The sequence below is a fragment of the Capricornis sumatraensis genome, chromosome 22 (genome assembly GCF_032405125.1).
Source record: "Capricornis sumatraensis isolate serow.1 chromosome 22, serow.2, whole genome shotgun sequence".
NCBI lineage: Eukaryota > Metazoa > Chordata > Mammalia > Artiodactyla > Bovidae > Capricornis > Capricornis sumatraensis.
Window position 1 is genome coordinate 29,231,293 of NC_091090.1, and position 18,145 is coordinate 29,249,437.

The window sequence follows — 18,145 nt, forward strand, 5'->3', positions numbered from 1 at the left end:
TTTGTCAGCGTGGTTCTCGTTCTGTTGCAGCTACAACCAGCTGTGTAGCTTCCAGAGTCCCATGTAGATGACTGGGGGGCTGTTTGCACCTGAAACATTGAACATTCTGAGGCCAGGCTCTTGGTCCAGTGGGCTCAACCTGAAACTGCACAATTCAGACGTAACTCAAACCCACAATCTTCTAACTGAAACCACACAGTCTGTCTTAGGACTTAATGAAGCCCAGGTTCTTTTTGTCTGGGCCAGAAAGAATTCAGCAAAGTGATAGGTAAGAAGTAGATTTATTAATAGCCTTTGTAAAGCGGTTGCAGGAAAATGGGGCTCTAGAGGATGGTCATGTCCCAGGTCTCAGGAGAGTTATGAAATAGGCTAGCATGTGAGGGTCTTTAGCTTTGGGTAGGAAAGAATTCAAGAGCAGAGCCATAGAAAAGTGAAAGCATAGATACACAGTCCATAGGCAGAATGAGGTCTGTCTCAGAAAGTTAGAATGGTCCCCAAAATATGAGGGAGGTAGTTTTTATGAGCTGGATAATTTCACAGGCTAAAGAGTGGGAGGATTATTCCAACTATCTTGGGGTAAAGAGGTGGAGATTTCTAGAAATTGGGCCACCACCTACTTGGGACCTTTTATGGTCAGCCTCAGAACTGTCGTGGCACCTGTGGACGTGTCAGTTAGCGTATGCTGATGAATTACAATGAGTGTATACTGAAGTTCAAAGTCTACCATCTTGGGCCTAATCAGTCTATTTGGTTCTAACCAGTTTATGTCATATCTTCAATGGCTGTGTTGTCCCCTGCCCCCTTCCCTCCTGTGTCAGACCTATCTGTGGTCTTATGTTCTTTTAATTTTTAAAAGTTAATTGCTAATACTAAAATATTAGGAGACTTGTTATAAAATCTGGATTTCCAGCTTTGGGGGAAAAAAAGATTCATTCTTTCCATCAACCCTGGACCTTTATTTCCTCACATTTTAGCAGAAGACAGTTATTAGATACATTAGATGCTGTCTTTACCACGCCAGATGCACATGTTGCTTCCTGTCCAGTCCCTGTGGGAATTTGAGTGTGGGCCCTGCCCTAGCTGTCTGCCCCCTGGGAGCTCTCCTCCCCAGAAGGCTAACTCTCATCTTCTGCACTTAGCCTACTCTCATACCTCCCAGGGACTCTTTGGAGGCTTGCCCTGCCTCTCCCAAGTCTTGAGAAAATATTTTAGGCAGTTAAACAAAATGTGCTTCATCAACATAAATAAAAAGGAGTTGATGAAAGACTATTAGAAGACCTATGAAAGGATATGGTTATTACTAACATTGGTATCCTGTGCTTCATTCTTTCCCTCTTCTAGTCCCATGACTTAATAGTTTGTTGAAAATAATAACAGTTCTCTTTATTGAATATTTACCATACACAAAAGATGAGCTCCCCAGGTCGGTAGGTGCCCAAGAGAATGCACTGATCATAGCAAACACCCTCTTCCAACAACGTGAGAGATGACTACTCTACATATGGACATCATAGATAGTCAATACCAAAATCAGATTGATTATATTCTTTATAGCCAAAGATGGAGAAGCTCTATACAGTCAGCAAAAACTACACTGGGAGCTGACTGTGGCTCAGATCATGATCTCTTTATTGTAAAATTCAGACTTAAATTGAAGAAAATGGAAAAAACTACTAGACCATTCAGGTATGACCTAAATCAAATCCCTTATGATTATACAGTGGAAGTGACAGATAGTTTTAAGGGATTAGATCTGATAGACAGAGTGCCCGTAGAACTGTGGATGGAGGTCTGTAACATTGTACAGAAGGCCATGATCAAAACCATCCCCAAGAAAAAGAAATGCAAAAGGGCAAAATGGTTGTCTGATGAGCCTTACAAATAGCTATGAAAAGAAGGGAGGTGAAAAGCAAAGGAGAAAAGGAAAGATATACCCATGTAAATTCAGAGTTCCAGAGAATAGCAAGGATAAGAATGTGTTCCTAAGTGATCAATGCAAAGAAATAGAGGAAGAGAGTAGAATGGAAAAGACTAGAGATTTCTTCAAGAAAATTAGAGATGCCAAGGTAACATTTCATACAAAGATGGGCACAATAAAGGGCAGGGATGGTATGGACCTAACACAAGCAAAAGATACTAAGAAGAGGTGGCAAGAATATACAGAAGAACTATACAAAAAAGATCTTCATGATCCAGATAGCCATGATGGTGTGATCACTCACCCAGAGCCAGACAAAGTCAAGTGGACTTTAGGAAGCATCACTATGAACCAAGCTAGTGGAAGTGATAGAATTCCAGCTGACCTATTTCAAATCCTAAAAGACAATGTTGTGGAAGTGCTGCACTCAATATGCCAGAAAATTTGGAAAACTTTGTAATGGCCACAAGACTGGAGAAGGTCAGTTTTTATTCTAATCCCAAAAAAAGGCAATTTCAAAGAATGTTCAAACTACTGCACAATTTCACTCATCTCACACGATAGCAAAGTAATGCTCAATATTGTCCAAGCTTCCCAGTATGTGGACTGAGAACTTCCAGATGTTCAAGCTAGATTTAGAAAAGGCAGAGGAACCAGATATCAAATTGCCAACATCCATTGGATCATAGAAAAAGCAAGAAAATTCCAGGAAAGCATCTGCTTCATTGACTATGCTAAAGCCTTTAACTGTCTGGATCACAACAAACTGTGGAAAATTCTTCAAGAGATGGGAATACCAGACCACCTGACCTGCCTCCTGAGAAATCTGTATGCAGGTCAAGAAGCAGTTAGAACTGGACATGGAACAACAGGCTGGTTTCAAATCAGGAACCTAACTTCACTGTTCCTTGTGTATGATTCAGTTCACTTCAGTTCAGTCGCTCAGTTGTGTCCAACTCTTTGTGACCCCATGTACTGCAGCACACCAGGCTTCCCTGTCCATCATCAACTCCCAGAACTTGCTCAAACTTGTGTCCATCCAGTCAGTGATGCCATCAAACCATCTCATCCTCTATTGTCCCCTTTTCCTCCTGCCTTCAATCTTTCCCAGCATCAGGGTCTTTTCCAGTGAATCAGTTCTTTGCATCAGGTGGCCAAAGTATTGAAGCTTCAACTTCAGCATCAGTCCTTCCAATGACTATTCAGGACTGATTTCCTTTAGGATTGACTGGTTTGATGTCCTTGCAGTCCAGGGGACTCTCAAGAGTCTTCTCCAACACCATGGTTCAAAAGCATTAATTATTTGGTGCTCAGCTTGCTTTATGGTCCAGTTCTCACATCCATACGTGACTACTGGAAAAACTGTAGCTTTGACTAGACAGACCTTTGTTGGCAAAGTAATGTCTCTGCTTTTTAATAAGCTTTCTAGGTTGGGCATAGCTTTTCTTCCAAGGAGCAAGAGTCTTTTAATTTCATGGCTGTAGTCACCACCTGCAGTGATTTTGGAGCCTAGGAATAAAGTTTCTCACTGTTTCCATTGTTTCCCTATCTATTTGCCATGAATTGATGGGACTGGATGCCATGATCTTAGTTTTCTGAATGTTGAGTTTTAAGCCAACTCTTTCACTCTCCTCTTTCATTTTCATCAAGAGGCTCTTTAGTTCCTCTTTGCTCTCTGCCATAACGGTGGTGTCATCTGCATATTATTGATATTTCTCCCGGCAATCTTGATTCCAGCTTGTGCTTCATCCAACCTGGCATTTCACATGATGTCCTCGGCATATAAATTAAATCAGCAGGGTGACAATATACAGCCTTGACATACTCCTTTCCTGATTTGAAACTAGTCTGTTGTTCCCTGTCCAGTTCTTACTGTTGCTTCTTGATCTGCATACACTTTTCTCAGGAGGCAGGTAAGGTCGTGTGGTAGACTACAATGGTAGATGAGCAATATTGCATAGGTGACGAAATTGTATAGAATTTAATACACACATACAGATGAGTACAAGTAAAACTGGAGAATCAGAATAAGATCAGCAGGTTATATCTTTAATTTGATTGGAAAATAGTACTGTAGTTTTGCAAACTATAACTACTGGGATAAACTGGATAGTGTACAGAAGAGCTCTCTGTTTTATTTCTTACAATGGCATGTAAATCTACAATTATCTCAATTATTTTAAGTAAAAAACCAAAAAATTACATTTTTTCCTGAAAACAAGGAAATTTTAAATTCTTTATTAATTTGAAAAAAATTCCAACTTGCTTTGAATCCATAAATGCTCATTATAATAAGCAAAAGACAGTGTCTAAATAAAAAACATACAAGTCTTTTGCCCTATAAAAAAATCCCACTGAGATTCGTCTGGAATAATGTCTTCTCAGGGAGAAGGCAATGGCACCCCACTCCAGTACTCTTGCCTGGAGAATCCCATGGACAGAGGAGCCTGGTAGGCTGCAAACCATGGGGTCGTGAAGAGTTGGAAACGACTGAACAACTTCACTTTCACTTTTCACTTTCATGCATTGGAGAAGGAAATGGCAACCCACTCCAGTGTTCTTGCCTGGAAAATCCCAGGGACGGAGGAGCCTGATGGGCTGCCATCTATGGGGTCGCACAGAGTCGGACACGACTGAAGTGACTTAGCAGCAGCTGCAGGGAAAACATGCTGGCACCTACTAATGATTTCCTTCCCCTTTTTGATGTTCACGAAATGCCCTTCCAGAACTTTGCCCAGGACTGGCTCCTACCATTGGAAGAATCAACTTTCTTCCCCCTTTCCCAAGTTGGAACAGTGTGTGCCGATCGACAGTCCTCTGGCACACCTCCCTGGCTCCATAGTCCCTGGAAACCTGCCAATGACCTTCTCATATATAAATTCTATTGGTATCCCAGCTGGAATTGGTCCAGGCTTGGAGACACAGCTCATTTAAAGGCAAGCATGCCTTCCCTTATAGTACCACACACATTTTGTGCTTTGGTATCTTCATACTAATATTTGTATGATGTGTATCCAACATCATGAAAGTTAGAGCAGGTAAGGTGTTGTGAGGTGGGAGCCAGGAGGTCCTGAATGCAAATCCACATCCCATGATTTTCTAGAAATATGATCTTGGGCTAATTGATCCAATTCTCTGAGCTTCAGTTTGCCCATCTGCAAAACAGAACCAATAGGACTAGTATAGCCACCATTATTGTTAGGTGGTAAGATAACAGTGAAAAATAAATGAGATGGTATTTGTAACAGTGCTGAGCCATGAAATTAAAAGACGCTTACTCCTTGGAAGAAAAGTTATGACCAACCTAGATAGCATATTCAAAAGCAGAGACATTACTTTGCCAACAAAGGTCCGTCTAGTCAAGGCTATGGTTTTTCCAGTGGTCATGTATGGATGTGAGAGTTGGACTGTGAAGAAGGCTGAGCGCCGAAGAATTGATGCTTTGGAACTGTGGTGTTGGCGAAGACTCTTGAGAGTCCCTTGGACTGCAAGGAGATCCAACCAGTCCATTCTGAAGGAGATCAGCCCTGGGTGTTCTTTGGAAGGAATGATGCTAAAGCTGAAACTGCAGTACTTTGGCCACCTCATGCGAAGAGTTGACTCATTGGAAAAGACTCTGATGCTGGGAGGGATTGGGGGCAGGAGAAGGGGACGACCGAGGATGAGATGGCTGGATGACATCACTGACTCGATGGACGTGAGTCTGAGTGAACTCCGGGAGTTGGTGATGGACAGGGAGGACTGGCATGCTGTGATTCATGGGGTCGCAAAGAGTTGGACACGACTGAGCAACTAAACTGAACTGAACTGAGCACAAATCGATAGTAACAACAAAACAGATGAGATGAATATATCTGCTTCCTCATCAGTGTGTGAATACATGTGAATTCATGGGATTTCAGAATTGGAAGGTCCTGGAGAAGTTGCCCAGTCCTCCCTCCCACTTAATGAGACCAGTGCTCATGGAACAGCAGATTTCAGCATTAAACTCCATCACCCATTACCATCACAACTTCTGCACCTAAGCAACATACCTGTCCCTGCTATGCTCTGTCAAAACTTGGAAAAGCCCTTTTCTTTGGTCCAGGTACTTTAAACCTCTATCTCATTAATTCTTACTACATTTCTGTAATGAATGCTCAATTATCTTCATTTGACAGCTGTGAAAACTGAGGCTTAGAGATGTTAACTAACTTGTCCAAGGTCACACAGTTAGTTAAATGGGATTCAGCCCAATTCTGTCTGAATCTGAAGTCCTTTCTCTTTTCTACACTATTTTACTACTTTAAAAAAAAGTGTTTATTTTTTTCAAGTCTTGTTCCCCTTTTCTGTATAACTTTTGCTATGGACTGAATGATGCCATCCCAAAATTTGTATGTTGAAGCTTTAACCTCCAATATGATAGTATTTGAGGATGGGCCTTCAGGAGGTATTTAGGTTTAGATGAAGTCATGAGAGTGGGGCCCTTCACAGTAGGATTAGCACCCTTATAAGAAGACTTCCCTGGTGGTCCAGCGGCTAAGATTCCAAACTCCCAATGCAAGGAACCTGGATCAGAGAATTTGATCCCACATACTGCAACTAAAGATTCTGGATGCCACAACAAAGATCAGAAGTGCCACAACCAAGACTCAATTCAGCCAAATAAAATAAATATTTTTAAAAATCATTGTAAGAAAAAGGAAAGGCACAAAAGAGCCCTCCCCACCTCCCTCATCCTTGTCCCCATCCCACGCACACAAAGAAAAGGTTCTGTGAGCACTCAGCAAGATGGTGGTCACCTACAAGTCAAAAATCAAGAAAGGAGGCCTGCCTCAGAATGAAGCCTACCTTTGCTAACACCTTGATCTTGGAGTTCCTAGTCTTTAGAATGTGAGAAATAAATGTCTGTTGATTAATTCTCAGTCTGTTAAGTCTCAGTCTGTATATTTTGTTCTGAAACAGTCCGAACAGACTCAGACAATTGCTGCATTCTTACCTTCCTTTTCCAAACCTGACCTCATTCAAAGGCTTGCATTTCAGCCTGTCCATCTCTCAGCTCCCAGCCTCCTGCCCTTCCCATTGTCCACTGAAGTTGGGTTGTAACAATAGATTTCTTTGAAAGAAAATAGAAAAAGAACAATGAAAAGTGGCCTAATTTCATTTTTAAATGTGCAGTAATTTCTGTGGTAATTATTTGCAAGAAAGATAATTGGACTACCTACTTAATATTTTGGGGCCTCCCTCATGGCTCAGATGGTAAAGAATCTGCCTGCAATGTGGGAGACCCAGGTTTGATCTCTGGGTTGGGAAGACCCCCTAGAGAAGGAAATGGCAACCCATTCTGGTATTCTTGCCTGGAGATTTCATGGAAAGAGGAGCCTGGTGGGCTACAGTCCATGGGGGTCCCACAAGTCACACATGACTGAGTGACTAACACTTTCACTACTTAACACTTTAATACTCTATTTAGGGTTAGTAATGTTTAATTAACACTCCTCACATTTTACATGAAAAATGATCAATGAAACCTATATTATCAGTCAGGATTCTCTGCAGTAAGCAACAGAAGTCAATTCTGGCTAATTTAAGCACAAACAAGATTTTTTTCTTTTTAATATTGGAAAGGTCATAGAATTTTCCAGAGTATAAAAACCACATTGCAGAACAGACATCCATGATGATGTTTAGATTCCTGTGGATACCTATTGAAAATGTACTGGTTAAGCCAGGATGCAATTTGGTGACCGAAGTATGATCTTGAAGGATAAAGACACCCTTGGCTATAAAAATGGGAAAGTGTGGCCTTGAGGTTTAAATTAAGTTTACATGATAGATGACAACCACTATTTTTAATTTAACTCAAGTACAAACACATCCACCATCTCATAAATCTTATAAAATTGAGTCCACAAGGCACTGTAAATAATGCATAATCCAGTTGTATTACAAATACAGACTACAAGCCTAATGTTAAATAGCCACCTAATTTATTTGTGCATATTTAAAACTCAAAAGTTGCCCCCCAAACTCTCACAATCATTTTGAAGCCACTGTTAAGAATTTGAGGGATTAAATCCATTAAAATGGGTTATTGGCGGTCGTTCAGGCTCAGGGCAAGCAGCCAGTCCTGACATTCTGACTGTGAGGGTTGCAATACAAAACAGCTCATTATTTCTTCCTCCCACCAGAACAGAAAGCACCTTTGTCCCCTCTGCAGATGGTTGCTGTAAGTCACCAAGATGCCTTCACTTCTGCTGGCTGCAGGTTAGAGAGACAGGGTGAGAAATAGTAATAGTTGGTCTTTGGACACCTGAGTCCAGGACACCGTTGGGGTCTAACGACATTTTCTCAGGACATCTCCGAGGACTATCAATATGACCTGAAAGTGTGGTTTCACTGTTATTTGCTGCAGTGAAAGAGGAAATGCCCCACCAATGTTCCCTGTTACACCATCTTGCTACTTGTAAGATAAGAGAGAAAAATAATGGTAACACAAAATCCCAGCTCTTATTGAGCAGACACTATGTGCCTGGGATTGGGCCAAGCACTTAGATCCTTTCTATCCTTTTATCCTCATGAGAATTCTGTGCAGAGGGCTCTGCTACATCTCTGTTTTACAAATGAGGAAACTGAAGATCTGAAAGGTTGTGCAACTTCTTCAAGGACAAACACATAAATAGAGAAAAAGAGAGCCTGGAATTAGAATCCAGTCTGTGATGGAACCACCATGCCTTGCTTTGCTCTTTTCTTGTGGGAACCCAGTTTTTCTTTCCTTCTTAGCATTTTTACTAACAAGGACTGAAGTCTCTCAATACCCTCCAATTCTTTCCACACCTCTCTCTCTTACCTGTTAGTCCCATGGCAGTGCCCTCGGAGTGTAATTTTTAGCATGGCTCACTGGAAAGTCTCTGTGTTTTTACTGGAACATCACAGAACACAGTTGACTTTTGAACAACATGAGTTTGAACCCATGTGTGCATCCATGTATACATGGATTTTTTTTCTCAATAGTAAATGCTACAGTCCTACACAATCCGACGTTGATTGAATCCATGAATGCAGAGAGTCAGCTGTAAATTATATGCAGCTTTTTGACTGCGGGAGGGTAGGTACCCACACTGTTCAAGGATCAACTGGAATGAAATTATTAATACCAAATGACCACTATCTTAGAGGCCTCTATTTATCTCCCACCCTTTCGGATCATGATATCTTGGCCTCTTTTCCAAGTTTCCAGCCTCAAATTTCTTTGATTAGTATTTAAAAGTACAAGATATTTTAGAACACTAGAAGTCTAACACATATAACTCAAAACAAGAGAAGAAAGTCATCAAGTATATTTTGATGGATGTGGTTATTACACTGTCTTGTAGAGTGTGTGTGCTCAGTCACTCAGTCATGTCCAACTCTCTGCGACCCCATGGACTGTAGTCTCCCAGGCTCCTCTATCCGTGGAATTTTTCAGCAAGAATACTGGAGTGGGTTGCCATTTCCTACTCCAGAGGATCTTCCCCACCCAGAAATCGAACCTATGTCTCTTAAGTCTCCTGCATTGGCAGGTGGATTCTTTACCACTGTGCCACCTGGGAAGCCTTATTGTAGTTACTCTTTTTTTGGCCACATTGCTCAGCTTGTGGGATCTTAGTTCCCTGACCAGGGATTGAACCCAGGACAGCTGCATTGAAAGTGCTGAGTCCTAACAATTGGACTGCCAGGGAATTACCTGTAGTTATAATCTTTTAAGTGGTGGTTTCCATTGTTAAGTTATGATCTTCCTTGAGGGCTGGAACTGTTTTATTCCTTTTTATATTTCTAGCACTTAGCTTAGTGCTTTAATAATGTTTGTTGAAAAATTAAAGAAAAACTAATAATATAATCCTAAATAGACTAAAATAACTGTCATTTGCAAAGTGTCTGTTAATGTCAATTGGCATTAATGTCAGTTTGTCAAACAGCCTTATTTGCCTTAAATTTTTGAGACCATGAAACATAAAATAATGTTTTTAAGTGACAGCTCCTTCCCATCTTGGCCTGGTTCTCTGTTTTGCCAACAAAATTTCCACTTCAGATGCCCACCAACCCCTCTATCATCAAACACCATCTGCTTAAACTGATATTACTGTGCTGGCCAGTCCCAGTGCCCTGAACTATGTAGACAATTGAGGATTCCACCTTCAGGTGGAGGGCAGAATAAGGTAGGTACTTCTGGGTGTTACTTTTTTTTTTTGCCTGCCCTGTGGGGCATGTAGGATCTTAGTTCCCTGACCAAGGACTGAACGCACGCCCCCTGCATTGGGAGCATGGAATCTTAACCACTGGACCACCAGGCAAGTCCCCTGAATATTGCTTGATACAGCATTTTGTAGAGCAAAACAAGGGACTGAAATACTTCTGAATAATTCCTATTTTTGTTTTCTGTCATTTCCAACCTTCTTTGCAAAAAAAGCTGGGGGCGGGGTGGGGGGAAGAATCAAAATAGGGCCTGGCATGCTTTGGTGTCTCTCCATTTTATTGATGGTCTAAAACATTCTCAACATAACACAAGTCATAACTGACTCAGAACTCAAAGCAGCATCCACTGACTCCAAGTCCAGTGCACTTTGCAATAGATTAGGACTTTGCTTCTACTTGAATTTTACTCATCAGAAACCCATTCACTAATTTGGTGACAGAGGTGAGAGTGTGCCTTCCAATTTATAAAAATGTCAATAATCCCAGGAACATTCATACACAAGAGGAAATTCAAATAACAATAAATTTAACTTCAGTTATGATTTTCCAAAAAGATACCAAGAACAAAGTAATATGGTAATGAGGTACTGTTTTACATTAATGATACTACCAACAAAGTCTATAGTGATCATTTTGAATGACGGGAGGATTACGCTGAAATCCTCCTTGATGCAGCAAGATAGATTGCTATCATTTTGGAGAAAGCAGTTTGCTAACAGATACCACAGGCCCCCAAGATACGGTTCACACCCTCCCACTGGATCACTTGAATACACACGATTTAAATCAATTGAAGAAGACAAACATCTGAAGGAAGATACTGATTTTATGGAAGATATACTATATAATGGGGAGAAGGCAATGGCACCCCACTCCAGTACTCCTGCCTGGAAAATGCCATGGACGGAGGAGCCTGGAAGGCTGCAGTCCATGGGGTCGCTGAGGGTCGGACACGACTGAGCGACTTCCCTTTCACTTTTCGCTTTCATGCATTGGAGAAGGAAATGGCAACCCACTCCAGTGTTCTTGCCTGGAGAATCCCAGGGACGGGGGAGCCTAGTGGGCTGCCATCTATGGGGTCACACAGAGTCGGACACGACTGAAGTGACTTAGCAGCAGCATACTATATAATGGAGCTTCCCTGTGGCTCAGAAGTTAAAGCGTCTGCCTCCAATCTGGGAGACCCGGGTTCGATCCCTGGGTCGGGAAGATCCCCTGGAGAAGGAAATGGTAACCCACTCCAGTATTCTTGCCTGGAGAATCTCATGGACGGAGAAGTCTGGTAGTCTACAGTCCACTATATAATATAAATAAATCTAAGTGCCTAACAATACAAGATGGTTTTAAAAAATTATGCTACAGAGACTTCCCTGGAAGTCCACTGGTTAAGATTCCACACTTTCAGCAGTGCATTCACTCCAAGGTCCCAGCAAACAGATCCAGGGTCGCCTCTTGCTCCAGCTTCCGACCACCCTCCAACCTTTTTCCCAGTAGCAACCTTCAGAATCAGCCCCTCAGCTGTCTGTGATCACCGGGTCCAGCCAACACCATTTGTTTTTTTAAGCTAAACAGCTTATCACCAATCAACCATGGGCTCCCAGATTTGTCAGAATTATTTCACTGAGATGCAGGCCACCATCTCTATGCATCTGCTGGCCTCCTACACCTACTCATCTCTGGGCTTCTCTTTCAACCTCAACGATGTGGCTCTGGAGGGTAGGGGCCACTTTTTCCTCGAATTGGCCAAGGGGGAGCACGATCACCTCTTGAAAATGCAAAACCAGCATGGTGGCAGGGCCCTTTTCCTGAACATGCAGAAACCATCTTAAGATGAGTGGGGTAAAACCCAGGATGCTATGGAAGCCACCCTTCTCCTGGAGAGAAACCTGTACCAGGCCCCTTTGGATCTACGTGGCCTGGGTTCTGCCTGAGGAGACCCCTACTTCTGTGACTTCCTGGAGAACGACTTCCTAGATGAGGAGGTGAAATTCATCAAGAAGATGGGTGACCACCTGATCAACCTTGAAAGCTGGCTAGTCCCTAGGCTGGGCTGGGCGAATATCTCTTCGAAAGGCTCACCCTCAAGCACAACGAGGAGCCTCTGGAGCCCAGTGGGCTTTGAGGGGCCCTACTAATGTCAGGGCTTCTGCCTGAAGCCCCTCTCTGCAGCCACTAGGCAACTTTTTAACACCCTGGAGCCCTCTCCCAAGCCTTGGACCAAATGGAAACAATAAAGCTTTTAGTCGCCAAGAAAAAAAAAGATTCTGCACTTCCCCTGCAGAGGGCACAAGTTTGATCCCTGGACAGGGCACTAAGATCCCACATGCCATGTGATGTGGCCAAAAAAATTAAAAAAAATTATGCTACCGCAAATGAAGGGAATGTTCTACTGACATTAAAATTGTAATTAGGAGTAATCTGTAATAATATGTGAAAAGAGTACTTTATGACATAATGTTTAGTTAAAAAATAAGAAACACAAAATTACATGTACTCAAAGATAGCAAACAATAACAAATATATATATGAAAGAGAGAGAGATGGAAATTTGAATGTAAGAGGTTTTTTTACCTCTTAATCTCTTGGGATCAGCATCCAAGGGGGAGTTGGACTGAGGCGGAGTGGAATTCCAGGAGGAACTTTCCTGGGAAGTTGCAGTGGCTTTGGATGAGGCAGCTCTTTTCATGCTGGTGGGCATCTTTCCTCAAGGGAAACTTCTAAGAGAAAGGTTAGTGGGGAAAACTAGAGTCTCCACTGCTGCAGCTGGTCTTGAGACCCACTCAGTAGTCGTTTATCTCCACCTTCTATCAATATTGTCCACGTTGGTGTCCCTGGGCACTTTTGCTGGTCTAGGTGGCTTTCCTAAGCTGGATGGCCAGGACTTTTAAGCCTTAGGAGTCTGAGCTCCTGGTCACTTTGCCCTTCTCAGGCTAAGGCTGCTGCAAGGGAGTACCAAGTAGATTATCTGGGATCAAATACAGTCTCCCATGCCCCCACTGTATTGGGTTGGCCAAAAAATTCATTTGGGTTGTTCTGCAGTTACAGAAAACAGGCCTACCTCAGGATGATCCTTTACCTGTTTGAGCAGGTGACTTCTTTCCAAGTTTACTCATTTCTTGGTATGAGGAAGCTGAAGGCACTGGGCAGTAGACAAAACTTGAATGGGATTCCTGCTGTGCACCCTGTGGAACATCCTCTTCCTAGGAGCCAAGATCTGTAAGCCCTCAGAGCCCAGAGTTTCAGGAACAGGAGAAAAGAATTCTCCCAGTGGGTCTCTGGATGTGTGGGGAGGCAGGGCCTTGGTTCAGACGCATGTATTCTATCTGTCAGGAACACCACACCATAGAATGGTGGTGGGTTTAGGGAATATACTCTAAGGTACCTCCTCCCAGCCAGCCTCTCAGTTCTATCACAACTATTCCATTGTTCTGTGTGGTGCAGTTCAGAATAGGGCTACGACCCCATGGTCAGGTACCCACTACCACACTTTGTTTGCTACAAAGTATGTCCCTTACTCAAATGTGATCTTTTGCAGGATCTCCTTTTAGTAGATCAAACACTTTGTAAGCCCTTGAAAAATGGTGCTGAGGCCTGTAAAAAATTATTGTGTGTGTGCTTAGTCGCCCAGTCGTACCCGACTCTTTGCAACCCCTTGTACTGCAGCACACCAGGCTCCTCTGTTCGTGGGGATTCTCCAAGCAAGAATACTGGAGTGGGTTGCCATGACTCCTCCAGGGGATCTTCCTAACCCAGGGATCAAACTCAGATCTCCTGCATTGCTGGCAGATTCTTTATCAACTGAGCCACCAGGGAAGCCCCCCGCAAATTATTAAAGAACCTCAATGAAGTAGAGTTGGGAGACCAGAAGAGGGAGCTCTCATGCCCAGCTACGATACCAGAGCCCAACAGGAGGAAGACAGGCCTTTTTCCCTGCAAGGACTCAGCCAATGAAAAGCCTCAGACTCTTCTTTAAAAAAAAAAAACAAAACTACAGTCCTCCTGACTTCCTTTCCCCCTCTATAAAAGGGGTCTCCTTCCCTTGCTGTTCTGGGACTTACATGTGGCTTGCCATGCAGACCCCAAAGTGCAATTCTCTGCTGATCTGAATCAACACATCTTTGCTGGAGAAATATCTAGCAGTCTATTTGTTTCAGGGCAACAGGTCCTATAAATAGGAAAGGCAAACTCAAGAGGTAGGATGTATGGATTAAAAAAAATTTTTTCTTTTTAAATTGAAGTATCAGTTCACTTCAGTTCACTCGCTCAGTCGTGTCCAACTCTTTGCAACCCCATGAATTGCAGCATACCAGGCCTCCCTGTCCATCACCAGCTACCAGAGTTCACCCAAACTTTTGTCCATCAAGTCGGTGATGCCATCCAGCCATCTCATCCTCTGTCGTCCCCTTCTCCTCCTGCCCCCAATCGCTCCCAACATCAGAGTCTTTTCCAATGAGTCAACTCTTCGCATGAGGTGGCCAAAGTACTGGAGCTTCAGCTTTAGCATCAGTCCTTCCAAAGAAAACCCAGGACTGATCTCCTTCAGAATGGACTGGTTGGATCTCCTTGCAGTCCAAGGGACTCTCAAGAGTCTTCTCCAACACCACAGTTCAAAAGCATCAATTCTTCAGCATTCAGCTTTCTTCGCAGTCCAACTTTCACATCCATATATGACTACTGGAAAAACTATAGCCTTGACTAGATGGACCTTTGTTGGCAAAGTAATATCTCTGCTTTTCAATATGCTGTCTAGGTTGGTCATAGCTTTCCTTCCAAGGAGTAAGCGTTTTTTAATTTCATGGCTGCAATCACCATCTGCAGTGATTTTGGAGCCCCAAAGAATAAAGTCTGACACTGTTTCCACTGTTTCCCCATCTATTTGCCGTGAAGTGATGGGACCGGATGCCATGATCTTTGTTTTCTGAATGCTGAGCTTTAAGCAGACATTTTCACTCTACTGTTTCACTTTCATCAAGAGGCTTTTTAGTTCCTCTTCACTTTCTGCCATAAAGGTGGTGTCATCTGCATATCTGAGGTTATTGATATTTCTACTGGCAATCTTGATTCCAGCTGTGCTTCTTCCAGCCCAGCGTTCTCATGATGTACTTTTAAATAAGCAGGGTGACAATATACAGCCTTGACGTACTCCTTTTCCTATTTGGAACCAGTCTGTTGTTCCATGTCCAGTTCTAACTGTTGCTTCCTGACCCACATGTAAGTTTCTCAAGAGGCAGGTCAGGCGGTCTGGTATTCCCATCTCTTTCAGAATTTTCCACAGTTTATTGTGACCCACACAGTCAAAGGCTTTGGCATAGTCAATAAAGAAGAAATAGATGTTTCTCTTGAACTCTCTTGCTTTTTTGATGATTCAGCGGATGTTGGCAATTTGATCTCTGGTTCCTCTGCCTTTTCTAAAACCAGCTTGAACATCTGGAAATTCACATATTGCTGAAGCCTGGCTTGGAGAATTTTGAGCATTACTTTACTAGCGTGGGAGATGAGGGCAATTGTGTGGTAGTTTGAGCATTCTTTCACATTGCCTTTCTTTGGGATTGGAATGAAAACGGACCTTTTCCAGTCCTGTGGCCACTGCTGAGTTTTCCAAATTTGCTGGCATATTGAGTGCAGCACTTTCACAGTATCATCTTTCAGGATTTGAAATAGCTCAACTGAAATTCCATCACTTCCTCTAGCTTTGTTCGTACTGATGCTTTCTAAGACCCACTTGACTTCACATTCCAGGATGTCTGGCTCTAGGTGAGTGATCACACCATCGTGATTATCTTGGTCATGAAGATCTTCTTTGTACAGTTCTTCTATGTATTCTTGCCACCTGTTAATATCTTCTGCTTCTGTTAGGTCCATACCATTTCTGTCCTTTACTGAATTGAAGTGTAGTTGATTTATAATGTTGTGTTAATTTCTACTGTACAGCACAGTGATTCAGTTATACATATATATATACATTCTTTTTTATATTCTTTTCCATTATAGTTTATCACAGGATATTTAATATAGTTCCCTGTGCTACCCAGTAGGATTTTGTTTATCCATTCTCTATATAATAGCTTATACCTGCTAACCCCAACAGCCAAATCCATCCCATGTACTATTTGTTGATTCCAATCAAGATGAATTATTGCCCCTTCTGGAGTAGGAGTTTAGTGAAGTTAAGCTGGGTCTTCTTCAAGAGGTGGTGCTGTACCAGAGACATATTGCTGGTCTTTGGTAGCAGCTGCAGCTAGAGCAGGCTTGCTGAGTGTGAGCTGGGACTGTTGAGCCAATACCTGCCTTCCATCCCTCCAACTGCGGCTACTTTGTTGTGCCAACAGTTGAGGCACAACAAAGAGGCTGGCTGATATCAAGTGACTGAGTCATTCTGTCTCCTTAATGTGAGATATCTTCTGTGGTTTAGCTAAGAGTTCTGGGAGTGAAAACTGACTCAGATATAGAAACTGCATGCGGGAGGGATCATGAGTTTGTACTGGGGAAGCTGCCTTTAGCCTATTGATCATTCATCCTTGATTATTTTGATTGGATAGATTGAACAGTTCTTTCGTTGTTACCCATTTATCTTGCCCATAAGGATGATCTGTTCTGTTAACCATCTCCACAGCTTTCTGTGTGGGCAAAGGTCCATATAGTCAAAGCTATGGTTTTTCCAGTAACCATGTATGGATATGAGAGTTGGACCATAAAGAAGGCTGAGCGCCAAAGAATTGATGTTTCTGAACTGTGGTGTTGGAGAAGACTCTTGGGAGTTCCTTGGACAGCAAGGAGATCAAACAAGACAATCCTAAAGGATATCAACCCTGAGTATCCATTGGAAGGACTGATGCTGAAGCTAAAGCGCCATACTTTGGCCACCTGATGGCCTCACTGGAAAAGACCCTGATGCTGAGAAAGACTGAAGGCAGGAGGAGAAGGGGACAACAGAGGATGAGATGGTTGGATAACATCACTGACTCAATGGACATGAGTTTGGGCAAGCTCCAGGAGAAGGTGAAAGACCGGCAAGCCTGGTGTGCTGCAGCCCATGGAGGTAGCCAAGAGTCAGACATGACTGAGGGACTCAACAGCAACAACAGCTTTCTGTAGGTCAGGCCCTTCTCGCTGCCTCTCCAGCTTTGCCTCTCACTGCAACAGCTGAATGTACTTTGTTTCTAATGGTTAAGGCACTCTCATGACCTCATATATTTCAGGCTGTTATCATTCCCATCAAGGAGCTCAGTTTTATAATGACATCTCTCACCATGAGCTCTGGACCATAAAGGAGAGCCCCCAGTGCATTTCTCAATGAATCTTATATCCCTCTTACCATATCCTGCCTTGCTACTTTGGTAAATGTCTTCTTGGCCCTCACATGGTAAACCTGGTTCAATTTCCCACCTCATCTAATAAATCCACTCAAGTATACCCCCTTCTATGAGATATTTGGTTCCTTTTTCCACTGCCTAAAAAAGAAGTTCCAGCATTTATTGCTCATTGAGTGTGGGCATCACTTTTCAAAGTGCCAAGGAGACATCTGAGTGGTATGTTCTGAGGGGTTCTAACAGTCCTATTGGCTGGGGAGTTCCCTGATGGCCCAGTGGTTAGGACTCTGCACTTTCACTGCCGAGGACCCAGGTTTAATCCCTGTTTGGGGAACTAAGATCCCACAGACTGTGCAGGGCAGCCAAGGGAAAAAAAGAAAGAAAGAATGCTCCCATATTAATTAACAACTTTATATTCTGCTTCCCATTGACCTCTCAATGATCTGCTGGTACAAATCAGCCAGGATCCACAGCTCCTTCAAGGAACAGTCTCTTTTCTCCTTAGCAGACCCAAGTGTATCCCTGATGGTACTTGTTTTGACTTAATGGGTTATGTTATTGGCTATAATGGGTTATGATGGGTCTAGTGTCAGTAAGGCAAAAGTGGCGGAACCTGCTGGGGACACATGTTGTCCTGCAAGGCAGAGACCTCCAGAATGAGGACTTTCATTGCACTGCAAAGATACACATCCCTTGTTTCCAG

The 18,145-nt window shown here is 42.8% G+C and overlaps 1 non-coding gene and 1 pseudogene across 1 annotated transcript; both read left to right on the top strand.

Annotated features, from left to right (window-relative positions):
• Window positions 1-11,721: 11,721 nt before the first annotated feature.
• Window positions 11,722-12,254, top strand: LOC138097933 (ferritin light chain pseudogene; annotated as a pseudogene).
• A 5,449-nt stretch (window positions 12,255-17,703) lies between these two features.
• TRNAE-UUC (transfer RNA glutamic acid (anticodon UUC)) lies at window positions 17,704-17,776 on the top strand. The gene has a single exon. It is a non-coding gene; the product is annotated as a tRNA-Glu (tRNA).
• The last annotated feature ends 369 nt before the right edge of the window (window positions 17,777-18,145 follow it).